The sequence below is a fragment of the Epargyreus clarus genome, unplaced genomic scaffold, assembly GCF_041222505.1.
Source record: "Epargyreus clarus isolate Ecla_fem2 unplaced genomic scaffold, WU_Ecla_fem_2.2 ptg000027l, whole genome shotgun sequence".
NCBI lineage: Eukaryota > Metazoa > Arthropoda > Insecta > Lepidoptera > Hesperiidae > Epargyreus > Epargyreus clarus.
Genome location: NW_027332234.1, coordinates 8,108,251 through 8,122,290, shown reverse-complemented (window position 1 = coordinate 8,122,290; position 14,040 = coordinate 8,108,251). Strand labels below are relative to the sequence as shown.

At 32.8% G+C, this 14,040-nt stretch overlaps 1 long non-coding RNA gene across 1 annotated transcript; it reads left to right on the top strand.

Moving 5' to 3' along the window:
* Positions 1–491: 491 nt before the first annotated feature.
* On the top strand, positions 492–1,840 carry LOC140754053 (uncharacterized). The gene is made up of 3 exons (XR_012103624.1): positions 492–1,291; positions 1,373–1,450; positions 1,560–1,840. It is a non-coding gene; the product is annotated as an uncharacterized LOC140754053 (long non-coding RNA).
* Positions 1,841–14,040: the final 12,200 nt, after the last annotated feature.

Here is a 14,040-nt window from a genome sequence, read left to right as displayed (position 1 = left end):
CGAGCTTATACCCGCGGCTTCGCTCGCGTTACGAAGTAATATTTTCATCCCCTACTTTATCCCCTTGGGGGTAGAATTGATCAAAATCCTTTCTTAGCGGATGCCTACGTCATTACATCTACGTGCATGCCAAATTTTAGCCCGATCCGTTGAGTGGTTTGGGCTGTGCGTTGATAGATCACTATGTCAGTCAGTCACCTTTGAGTTATATATATTTAGATGTAACACGTAAAAGCAACTCCCTCCGAGATGTTATCATAGCTCTGAATTTTTACCCTTTATTGAATGTTTAAAATTGAATATAGTTAGATTTTTTAAATTACACTAATCTATGTATAAAAAATTGGTTACATTCATTTTGACGGATTTGGGAAAATAATTCAAAGTGAGATTAGCGTGAGATCACGCAATCATAAATGTCACACAACCGTTAATCACTCACTGCGGCAACTTGCGACCAATATAACGAATACCGCAAACAATTATGTGTTACATCCTTCGATCACTAATAGGAACTAGATACACAATCAGCGACGACAGAATGACGCGACGAAAAGCGCGCCCAATTTGACATTTGGGTGCTTTTTTAGGTCAGTAGTGTTTGAACGATCGGAGAATAAACATGCCTCAGTGCTCGTTTAAAAACTGCAAAAATCACACGTCTAGGACGTTAAAAAAGGATGGAATATCGTATTTTCGGTAAGTATTATTATTATAAGTATGTAATTGCTATCATTCAATTATAAATACTGCTATATCGTGCGTAATTAATTTATTTTTAAGTTTTCGAAATTATCAACAGAATGTATAAACCATGTAAATTGTAAAGTCTGTTACTAAGCGTACAATTATTACTATTGCATGCCCACTTGATTTGTTCGGGTAACATGGTGACTCTGTTCTATTTTGAATGGAGACGCTATTGTTTTATATTTTTTTCTTTAATTATTTTTTTCTTTTTTTTGTTTTATAAAAATATTTGTTTTGTATAATAATCAAATATATGCCTGGTTTACCTAAAAGGTTAGGCAGAGGTTTTAGATACCAAATGTAAATAGGAAATGAGTAAAATTAAATTATTAAGTAAAATATTATATAATATATTTTTAGCTTTTCTCGAGATCCCTTGCGTTGTGGAGAATGGACATCTATTGTAGCACAACAAAGATGCGAGGAATTCTTTAAGCCATCTCAAGCAAGCGTTATATGTTCGAAACATTTTCTAGAAAGTGATGGATATATGACCAATAAAGGAATCAAAAGGCTCCACAAAACCGCTGTCCCTCAAATAGTATGTAAAATTATAATATACATATTGTGTTCACTTATTAGCCTTTAACATGGATTAGTATTTATGATTTTTTGTTCATAGGAAGGAACTGATAATCATGGAGATGAGTCTTCTGTTGACAAAAAACCAGAAAATGAACATTGTTGCTTGCAAGTACATGTATGTGTTTTAAAAAATGTAATCATAATATCAATCTGCAAAATATATTTTGTATATTTTACAAGATAATATTTTATCGCATATTTTATTATAGTTTATTTATTTTCAGAAAAAAAATGAAACAACAGTTGCTGTCACTTCGAAAAGTCCAACTTCATCACTAAGCATTGGCTCGATTCTGGAAAATATAATATCGATGGATTTTTATTTTTTCGTTTTTGGTTATGTAATGCAATCTTATTTTAGTGTATCGTTCGACAATAGACTTTATTGTAATAATTCTATGATTATTGTCGTGGCAGTTGGATGAAAAGACATCATCACCCAAAAATGATGATAATACTTTGGTGGAAATTATAGAAACTAAATTATTTTTAGGACACATTTGGTACAGCCTAATTGTAACTTCTGTTTTTTTGCAAACACAAAAACGTCTAGAGATGAATAAAACAGACCGCCTAAATATTTCACATCAATAAGATTGTGAAAGAACAATCTATCGTGGGCTAACAAACTACTTACACATGCGTCACATTTCGTATATTTGACTACATAACGTACTAAATCTCCAGCTCCATATCCCACTATATATTCACTATTCAGATCTACATTCGGATTCATTGAGTTTCGACAATAATATTTCACAGTCTTTTTTCAATATCTATATCTTCAAAGATATTGAATTTCGACAGTTAAGTTGTCATTATATTCGTCTCAAATACCAAAGTGTCCTTAGATAGGTGTTGAAAAAAAATCAAAATTTTTAACAAAATATACACAACAGACTTCTATGTCACTACAGAGTAAATATAATTGAAATAAATGTTGATTTGGTACATATTTCTTTAGTCGGCGGCAATATATTTCGTTGGACACAACGGCGTAAACAGCTTGTTGATTTTTTAATTAAATTACTTGTATTTGGTTATATTTTAATTTTAAACTATAACTAATCCTTTTTGTGTTCTTCACTGTTCTTTTTGTATGATTTATTTTTATTTTATAATATAAATTTTGTGACTGCATATATATATTAGTTTCATTGATAAATTATTATTATCTTATTACTTACATTCAGGTAAAATATAATTATCTTCATTCAAATTAATTACTTCGACCTAATAAAAATATTAAGTGATAATTTATAATAACCGTTTAAAGTACTGACAGTTCGTCTCCACTCATCCCTTGTCCAAGTGACAAACCACGGTCGTAAAATTTAATGGCTTTTTTTTTGCTTTGTAAATGCGACTTTAATTTCATTCAAATAAGGTTAAATTTTTTATGGTAGCTTATGACAGCTAGCTTATGCCGTAAAAATTTATTGCTTTTGGTAAGCAGTTTTTAAAGAAACACCTTGAAATAATGGTGATAAAGTTGATTTTGTATTAATTTTAGATTCTGTCACTTAGAATTTTTTAAACACGTTTGACGCCACTTTTTAAGTTCATTTTTGTATGGGATTGTGTATCTAGTTCTTATTAGTGATCGAAGGTTACATCAGTTATCCATGAGTTATCATGATCGACGACCAATATAACATCTTAATCTCACGCCAGAAGTATGTATGTGTAACATAGGCGCGCGCAACATCATCGCATGTTAAAAATACAAGCTGATCTATTTCCCCAGGTTAAAAAAAAAGTATAACAACTTTAAAAAATCTAGTTGCTTTCATTTACAAAAGGATACACTACAATACAGCGATATAACAGCATCTCGAAGGGAGTTGCTTTATGTGTTACATTAACAATATAGTGTAAGTCGTAACCATCACGCAATCATAAATGTCAAACAAACCGTTAATCACTCACTGCGTCAACTTGCGACCATCAATTACTGTGACGAAGATCACTTTAGTTGTGACAATACAACCAATTAGTTTCCGCAAACAATTATTGTTGGTATTGGACATTTAGTAAAACAATCTGGGATTGGGGTGAATTAATAAAATATTTTTTTATACTTTCAAAGTAATTTTATCTACACAATCGAATAAACTAAAGTAAATACTATAAATAAATTAGCTTAACCGGCAAAAGTTGTGTTGCCACAAAAATAAAAAAATGTTAAGGGTGAACAACCCTTATCACTTAGGGGTATGAAAAATAGATAATAGCCGATTCTCAGACCAACTGAATATGCATGTAAAATTTGGTGAAAATCGATAAAGCCGTTTAGGAGGAGTACGGTAACTAACATTGTGACACGAGAATTTTATATGTAAGATTATGTGTTACATTAGCGCGTACAACATAACCCCAATATCTCAAGCTAATAGTTATGTGTTACATCGGCCCGTATTACTTCATCTCACGCTAGAACCCACATGAAACTCTTCCCAAATCCATCAAAATAAGTGTAACTTCAAATAAATATTAGCTTCTTCCATTTACAAAATGACGTAACAAGGATAAAGAACAAACTACATTCCGACTACATAATAAAAAACTAAAATTTTCAAAGTTGCTCTTATGTGTTACATTAATAATATACCTAGTGTAAGTAACATCACACAATCATAAATGTCACACAACCGTTAATCACTCACTGCGTCGACTTGCGACCATCAATTACTGTGACGAAGATCACTTTAGTCGTGACAATATAATGAATTGGTTTCCGCACACGATTATTGTTGGCTATTGAACGTTAAGAGAAGCAATCTGGTATTGAGCGAATTAATAAAATATTTCTGATGCATCAATAATTATTTTACCTACGCAATCGAATAACCTAAAATAAATACTACAAATAAATTATGTGTAACATCGGCGCGCGTAACACAACCCTTATATCTCAAGCTAATAGGAATGTGTTACATCGGCCCGCGCAAATTCATCTCACGCTAAAATACACATCATACTATTTTCCCAATATCTGTCAAAATCTGTCAAAATAAGTGTAACTTAAAAAAATCTAACTATACTCCATTTACAAAATGACATAATGAAGGTAAAGGGAAACATTCAGACCTACTTGTATAACAATATGTCGAAGAGAGTTGCTTTTATGTGTTACATTAATAATATACCTAGTGTAAGTAACATCACACAATCATAAATGTCACACAACCGTTAATCACTCACTGCGTCAACTTGCGACCATCAATTACTGAGACGAAGATCACTTTAGTCGTGACAATATAATGAATTGGTTTCCGTAAACAATTATTGTTGGCTATTGAACGTTAAGAGAAACAATCTGGGATTGCGGTGAATTATAACATGAAATAATACATACTTATATACTATTCCTGAAAGGAAATATGAAGCAAGTGGTATTAGGCGTTGTTGTGTTCTGGTTTGAAGGGTGTGGTAAGGTAACTATATGGGGTTGATTACAGATCGGTGAGTGGTAATGGCTAACATCGGGTAAGTTGCATAATTCGTATACCATCGGGCTATTCTATTATAAAATATATTTAAAAGAAAAACAACAAACTGTAAAACTACAATTTTGCTTATTTACAGCATACTTGTGCAAAAGAGTTGAAACGATCACTTTCAGAGATAGGCAGTAATATTTTTGTTTGCGCATCGTACAATGAGTATAAAAGAAACACTTCGTTAGGAAATATCTAGGAAAGTTTTATCTGTACACAAAAAGCTTAGTTTTTCCATTACCTTTATGTCCATTATTGTCCATGTAATAGGACACTAAATACATTAATGGCTACATAGGTACATTAATGGCTTGTATTTATTACAAATATATGACCACGCTATCATTGAATTACCTACGTATTCTATGTATACATAGACCATTTAATTTAAATTGAAATCAGTATTCTATATATATATATATATATATATATATATATATATAGTAAACTAGCTGACCCGGCAAACGTTGTGTTGCCTTATAAATAAAAAAAATGTTCAGGGTGAACAACCCTTATCATTTAGGGGTATGAAAAATAGATAGTAGCCGATTCTCAGACCTACTGAATATGCATGTAAAATTTGGTGAAAATCGATAAAGCCGTTTTGGAGGAGTACGGTAACTAACATTGTGACACGGGAATTGAATATATAAAATTTAGCTTTAAAAGTAGATAGAAAATTTTGACTAGAATTTTGGACGCTTGCCAAATACGAAAATGTATGTGGTATGTACTCGTACCTAATATACTGGCACCTGTAGGATTTGTATTGGAGGGCACTGACTACTGAGGTTCATTTCGTTAAAAGAAGTGGAACCGGTGTGGTTTGTATGTTGTATGAAGGTACCACCGTCAAAAACATTTCTAACTTAAACAGTTCTGCTTTTCGGTGGAAGGGTATGGATGTCAGCTGACTTGCATATAAAAAGAAAGAAAGAAGGAAAGAAATATTTATATGTAAAAGCCAACTTAGCCTTCAGAAATGGAAACGCATCTGCGATAGGAAATCGGTGTGGTGTTATTGATGCGATCTGGTTTTAAAGGGTGTATAAGGTAAGTATAAAGCATTTAATTATGTTTCATATGAGAAGCACTGCATTTGTGGTGAACCTCAGGCAGTACTCTCATCCAATATGTAGTTGGTTAGCGGTTACGAATATTCTCAGGCATCAATTACTACTCTACATCAGGTAAGATTTATGCTCCTACTGCTACTTTATTTGCTTCCTACATTTTTCTCTATCACAAGAGTAGCAGACGAGCATGCAGTCCACCTAATGGTAAGTGGCAACTGCCGCCCATGGACAGGAATCAATCAAGCTGGAATACCTCGTACAAATATGTCTCCCTTACTATATACATAATGAAAATTAGTTCCGTCGTACCCCACAATTTAAATTTAGCAACGAAATATTAAATAATCCTGTTCTATAATCAGCAAAACAATTCCCGTTAAGCTTCAGCATAGTAACAAAGACTACCAACGGCTTCGTTTAATCATATTAGATTTCAATTTCATTAAAGTTGCAAATGATAATCCGTCTTGAGCTCGCCCCTGGAGGGAAATGTTATTAACTTCGGTTTTTTATTATCATTTGTGGTATAATTTAGATATTTTATTTATTGGTAACGTTATATTATTAGCATAATTGAGTTGTAGCATTTGTTTGTGTTAGAATGATTAATGAAGTAGGTAATTATTTAATTTAGTACGTAATTGTGTAATGACAAAGATTAACAGTGTGATGGTCAAAAGAAAATAGTAAAAAATAAAATGTTATAAAAATCGAAGATGCTACAATATTCAGAGGTACCACCGTCACACTTATTTTCGCCTTGTAAAAAATGTCAATCCTATATTCTAGTTTAAACAGCATAGTCCTAAGGAAAAAACGCTTAGGACTCCTGTTTTACATGTATTTAGTTAAAGATGACGATGGGTTGTAGTAACGATAAAGTGATCTAAATCACCTTAGGTATATTATGACTTAATTACAGAAAAAAAGGATGCTGAGTTCAATAACTTGCATAAGTTTAAAATGTGTTAATTCCTTGATAATATTTATCCAAAATCCTAGATTGAATCCTAGATCCTTTATTAAACAACCACGATAATACACATTAAATATACAAAGAAGATCTAATGTACTCTAGACTTAATGTATGAATTTTATTAGTCCATAAATATCATTATTATGAAACGATCGCCAGCTGTAGGCCTGCTACCAAATAATGAACACATGAGAGACACTAAAACATCCAATATTGTTGCTTACCGCTACAATTTAATATTATTAAAACCGAAATTGCAAGCATAGACAGGTGTTTACAACATTTCGTGAGTAATGATTATTATAATGTTATGAATCAAGAATTTCAAGTATTAGTTTAATCCTCAGGGGTAGCGGTACATCTGTAGTCAATCTCGGTTAGGAATCTAATCTTATCTGGGGTTGATTACTGTCCACGGTCCACGGGTTGATTTCAGTAGCCACATACCATCAGCTGGACTGTATGCTGTGGACTGCTAATAATATTATTTAAAAAATTACAAATGTATAGAAACTTCTAAAAAGTTTATATGTATTTGTATCACGATGTAAATAATATAATTATCATGTATTATGACGATCATGATTCAATTATATAAAAGGCGTGTAAAACAGTCATATTTGTCAAAACGTAAAAACTCATGGTAAGGGTACTGGAGTGGTCACTGTAGCATTACCATGAGTTGGCATAGAAACGCCACTATAGAAATGGTAAATAGAAAACTATTGTCATTTTGCTAGTGAATAACATAACTACTATCGTTACGGTATTTCTTGACAACGTCTGTCAAATTAATGACTCATGGGACCGAATTTGTATGGCAATAGATCATAATGACATTTGCTAGCGATTTGATTTCGATAGGTTTTTTACGTATCGAGTTACGTCACTACGGATTTTAGTTCTACGAGTAACCACCAGAGGTGCTGTACAATTTTTCATACATTTATTTTACGCAGTCGCTAGCGAGTAATACTTTTGTAAACTCATGGTAGTCCTACTGGTCATAACGTTCCGATACGTTTCGTTCCTTTAATATAGGTATACAGGGTGTCCCGTAAGTACCACGACAAACTTGGGGAGAACATAGGAGAGGGTCTGACCTCTCTGGGAAAAAAAAAATACCTTGGTAAAAGTGTCACCCTTTTTGCACTATCAATTGTTTTAGATTTTTTGAGAAATTCAGCCCTCTTCATCTTCTTTCGTTAACTGCGTGTACAAATTTGGTGTTGCAGTGTTAATTTTTTCTGATAAATACTATCAGATAGTTGGTCTATCATATTGAAATGTAAATTAGTTAAAAGATGTAAAGGAACTATGAAAAAAAGAGGGATGTTTTTAGATTTTAATTTTTTTACTATTTTTCCCTCTACTTTGACTCGTCGCGGTGAAAAAAAAATGTAGTGAACTATAAGTGTACGTTGCACCAAAAAATATGTCCAGTTAATAGAAATTTCAAAAAGGTACCACACTTACTATTTAAAGTTGAAAAAAAAAAGTTAAGGCCGTTTTTGCATGAAAGGGACTGAAACCAACTAAAACGTAATGATAGAGTTTTTATTTAAATTACGGTTTCTACCGACTCACAACGTGTCAGGCAGTACTAAATTACATTATTACCAAGTTACACACTTAAAAATATCATTCTTCATTTGTAAAAAACAATTTAGTAACTATCTAGCAAACAAAGTATTACAATTTATTAAGTCACTTTTTACCTACTTTGAACTGTCGTTTCGAAGTGAAACTTCGTACATGTATGTAATTTGAATGACAATACCATAATTTCACATCTTGGAAGGTGCATGATTCATTTCTTAGTAAATCCCTCGAGTTTGGGCTAAATTGGTAAGAGATCTACCATCCATATCCTGGCTCCATCATCAGATCTATTTCAAGATATCAAATAATGTAATTTAGTACTGCCTGACACGTTGTGAGTCGGTGGAAACCGTAATTTAAATAAAAACTCTATCATTACGCTTTAGTTGGTTTCAGTCCCTTTCATGCAAAAACGGCCTTAACTTTTTTTTCTTCAACTTTAAATAGTAAATGTGGTACCTTTTTGAAATCTCTATTAACTGGACATATTTTTTGGTGTAACGTACACTTATAGTCCAGTACATTTTTTTTTCCCCGCGACGAGTCAAAGTTGAGGGAAAAATAGTAAAAAAATTAAAATCTAAAAATATCCCTATTTTTTTCAGGGTTCCTTTACATCTTTTAACCAATTTACTTTTCAATATAATAGACCAACTATCTGATAGTATTTAACAGAAAAAATAAACACTGCATCACCAAATTTGTACACGCAGTTAACGAAAGAAGATGAATAGGGCTGAATTTCTCAAAAAATCTAAAACAATTGATAGTGCAAAAACGGTGACACTTTTACCAAGGTAATTTTTTTTTCCCAGAGAGGTCAGATCCTCACCTATGTTCTCCCCAAGTTTGTCGTGGTACTTACGGGACACCCTGTATAAAGTAAGTATAGTTTATATGGAGTTGTCAAGTGTACTTGATAGATTGTCGATCGTCACAGCGCTTTCACGGTTAGTTTGAATTTGAGTTAACTAATGAGATCTGGCGAAGTTGAACTAGTAATTAATACTGATGTATGTCTTTATGTACACATGTATACGTACTATACATTAGTGAGTATTAAATGTTATATTGATTTGATGGATAATGGTTACTGCTGTTACATGGATAATGTCGCTAATCTTAGATAGGATTGGAGGCCTCTGAGATCGCCTGTGTATAATTCTGGCTGAGTTTAAACGCATATAAGTATCTATTTACCAAATCATTCTAACCAGTACCCGTTAAGGGTACAGAACACAGCGTTAAAAACTGATTTTATAAATCATAAGCAGGTATGACGGTTGGCCTTCTATAGCCAAATCACATAACGCTTTCTAAAGCTTTCTACACTCACAACCCCAGACCATAAAACTCTACAATCGTTAACTTGCATTATAAATGTAATATTTACTAAAGTTATTAGTAGTATTGTTGTTGTATTGTTACTTGTAACCTATACGGTTTTAAGTTATAAGATAATAGTCCCTTATTGATTTACTTTATTTCATTTCTGATAAAGGAAAACTAAAAAGGATCCACGTTTATATTTGTAACAGAACGCCATCGCATCGTATCAATGTAGTTAGTATAAAGTGAAAAGTTTATTTTCTCTAGCACAAAGCAAGAATATGGAATTACTCCGATGGAACTGATAAGTATACCTACTATGTTTATAGCATTCAATTTAAACAAACTTCGATGAAGGCAACTGTATCTGATTTTCTCAATTCAGAAATGATGAGATAAACAGAACTTTACGAAAGTTCATTTCACCCTGTTTCTCGAAAATGGGCTTCTTAAAGCGTTCTTTGAGACTGCACGACACGACACGGCACGGCACTGAAAATACGATACCAACCGCTATTTCTTTATTTTTCGTCACAACTCAACACAATAAGGATGGAAAAGAACAAGGAAGCTTAGGTACATGTGTATACAAAATATCGTCACTGGAAAGACTAATAGTCACATGCAAAGAATCTCCTTAGTGTGTTAGACTTTTAGGCTTTCCAGTAATGATACTCTTATACTCGTATAAAGTTTCCGATGTGCCGTTGTCGTCGACGACATGCTGGCTTCGATAATGTTAAGTCTGTGTCGTGCCGGGCCAATGACAGCGTCATTAATCTCTAGAATTACATAAAATCATGCGTTCATTGACATCATAGTCGTTGCCGTGCCGGTGCCGTATCGTCCCCATGAAGAGGGACCAATGTTGTTAGGCTCCGCTGCTTATGCACTGTGAAACTTTACTTATTCAACTCGTTATTTCTGTGGGTTTCCTAACGAGCATCAATAAATGAATTACGAGCTTAATCCAACTTGATCTTCGCATTTAAGTTTAAATTGTTTCGTAGGATGGTTTGTTTAAGCCGACGAGTGCTGACAAAAGACGTGTTAACGAAGTTTTGCTACATTTGAGTTCTTTTCTAGATTTTTTTTTTACTAGATTCGTCTCGTTTTTTAGATCTCGTTTTTTACTAGAATTTCGGGAGTGACTGAAGTACAAGTAATACATACATAAAACAGTTTAGTCATTACAAAGACATTAAACCACAGGTATAGTAACAACAGGCCGTACAATGTACATGGGGAAGAAAAAAGCCGGTTATGATATTCAATATGGTATCCAATATGGTGGTAGGATATGTCTAATTGGAAATAAATCCTGAAATATATATCAAACGTCAAACAATACGAGAAGGTGTCAATGTGAAATGTGAATGTATTTACATGAAAATTTAGATATACGAGTATATTACTTCAGAAGGCTTACGCAACATTGAAGGTTGCAAACTATGAAGGTGATCCATTAAAGCGACGAAAACACCGAAGGTGTGATTTTTCTTTCGCGAATATGTCCTACCAGTGCACAAGTTATAAAACTTCTCTTCAGAATAAAAACAATCCAAAATTCATACAAAAACACTGCCATTTTGCTTACTTTGTTCATTTGATCAAAACCAGATGGCTGAAAGATTGGTAAATAGAAAAGTAACAAAAATTTTGATTAAAAACGACCACATCGACTCTAGTACAAATATTTGATAGCGAAAAACATGCGCGAGCAATATTTTATTCGGTTATGAAACTTTTTGTGATAAAATATTAAATTTTATTCAATGTTTACGTCTTCTGTGAAGGGTTGAGAATCCCAGAAGTCGAAGGGACAAAGTGAACATTAATATTAATGGATGCGTTTCCTCAAACCATATTCCGTCCGATGTTTGGGTCGCCATATCGAATCGGAGATTCAATATCATACCAAAGTTTGATCCGCAAGAATATTTAGATGGTATATTCACAGTATTCTGTTGTATCTTTGCGAATATTTGATATTCCGCACAAATATTGAAGGGATTTGGAGTACTTTCATAGAAATATAAGTTGCATACCTAAAGAAGAAATAAACTTTCGATTTATAAATATGCAACCAGAGATGAGTTTTTTAACATAAGTTTACCGAAATGATCATTAGTGTGTTAGTAAAAAAACACACATGGAAACCATAAATAAAAAGTTTCGTTATAGTTGGATTCTGTAATAATTCATAATTCTTTATTTGCATAGAATAAGGTTAACAAAGATCTTACAGCTACACATTTTCTCTCACTCTGCCGGGTCGGCATGCAAATTTTGTACAATTAGTAATTAAAAACAATTTACCTACTGACATAATTTAAATTCTATTTATATCAATGTCAATAATTAAAATAATTGATTGCAATATAATTTGATTATTATACAGTTATTGATGTCAAGACACATTCGTTACATTATAAAGTCATTAAATGAAGTTTGTATGTCAATTTTCCTTAAATCTAAATAATCTTTTATACAATAAAAACATTTAAACCCAAGCCATAATGTCAATTTGTAGAATCATCCATGATCCATCTTTTATCATCCCGTTAGTAGTAATCCATCGTTAAAAAATGTTTCCTACTAAAATCATAGATTAGTAAAGATACTTCGCCGCCTTGAAATTGAATGAAGCCACAAACGGCTTATTTTAGTAAGTTCTTTTTTTGAATTCTTGACAAATAAAAACATTTTTACAGAAAATTTACGAATAAATAACTAATACTGCGTAATTTACGTAATAAATAAATAATTATTTCAAATATTTTAGGGACATTTTAGCACGGAGACGTGGCAAAACTTTTTTACGCAACCATTTCAATTCTCAAAACTGGGTACATTTTCTTGTTAGGCGTGAGTAATCTTTACTAATCTATGACTAAAATACGAAATTTTACATTTTTCTAGGCAATAATTGTGAAATTTAGAATTTTGCTATTATTAACAACTGGTTTAAATAAATAACGCGTACTATATCTACATAAATACTAAGAATCAGAACAGATATCTAAATTCATTCAGGTCGGTTTTGTGACCTCTCCGCTATACGGGTCATCTTATATGTATATTGTATAGGTCATCTTTTACGTTTTTCATTTACAATTCTCTTAACTAAATCGAGACATAGTAACCGCCAAAATATCTTTCTTAAAATCTTTTCTCAATAAAAGATACGTCTATAAAGGGAAAGTAACCACAGTACTTACGCAATCGCAGGACATAAAAACATCGTCACAAAGCCCACGGACCCTCGTCAGTCCATTATTTCAGAGGTTATTTTTTGTCATTTTAGTTCATGTTTCAGCCGTTGACGAATAAAGAGAAATGTATTGTTAAGGTACTCAAATAATGTATTGTGTTTAACAAAAACATTGTCCTTACATTGAATTAATTATAGAAACTACTTCTTGAAGGTTATTTTTAGTTGGAGTTCGTAGAACACTCTGTCGTTCGGTTCCGGCGGCACCACCGCTATACCTAATAACAGCAGTATAATACGCTGTTGTATTCTGGTTTGAAGGGTATGGTAACTTAGTTCTTAGGGGTAGCAAACGCCAACCTCGGATAGGAATCTAATTCTATCAGGAGTTGATCGCAGATGTGTATCGGCGGCAGTAGCACTTACCAGGATTGCATGCTCCTTTGCTTCTCCAATATTAAAAAAAACTTGCTTTTGTACTAAATTTTAAATATAAGCTCTCTTATGTATTGTGTGCATAAATAAATAAATAAATAATCCGCGATTTAAGCTTTATATTAGCTTCCCTACATGTATCCAATTCCAATGTGTGGTAAAAATACTAACATTATAATATTTAATTATAAAAGTATGCATATTACCTTTTCCCACAAGATATAGAGTTCACGCGTAAAAATAAAAAAAAAATCTCAGCTGTCGTGGTACATTTAGTTTTACAAGTATGTAGGGACACACTGCTGACGCAGGCATATCGCCTCACGCGCAGCAGTTGTCTCCTCGCCCGCGTTACGTATAGACCAGTGTAATTAATCGTGTCGGTAAAGTGTTTGTAATAAGTAATAAACTATTGTGCGCAGTATTTCGTCTATTTTAATCACACCTATACATTGGGGTAACAACCGAGGAGACAATTCAACAACAATCCTTAGGCTGTGTATACAGTGTGTATTTGGCTTTGACGTGGAGTGGGCGGCCTGATCCATTATAACCCGATAGTGCCTAATTACA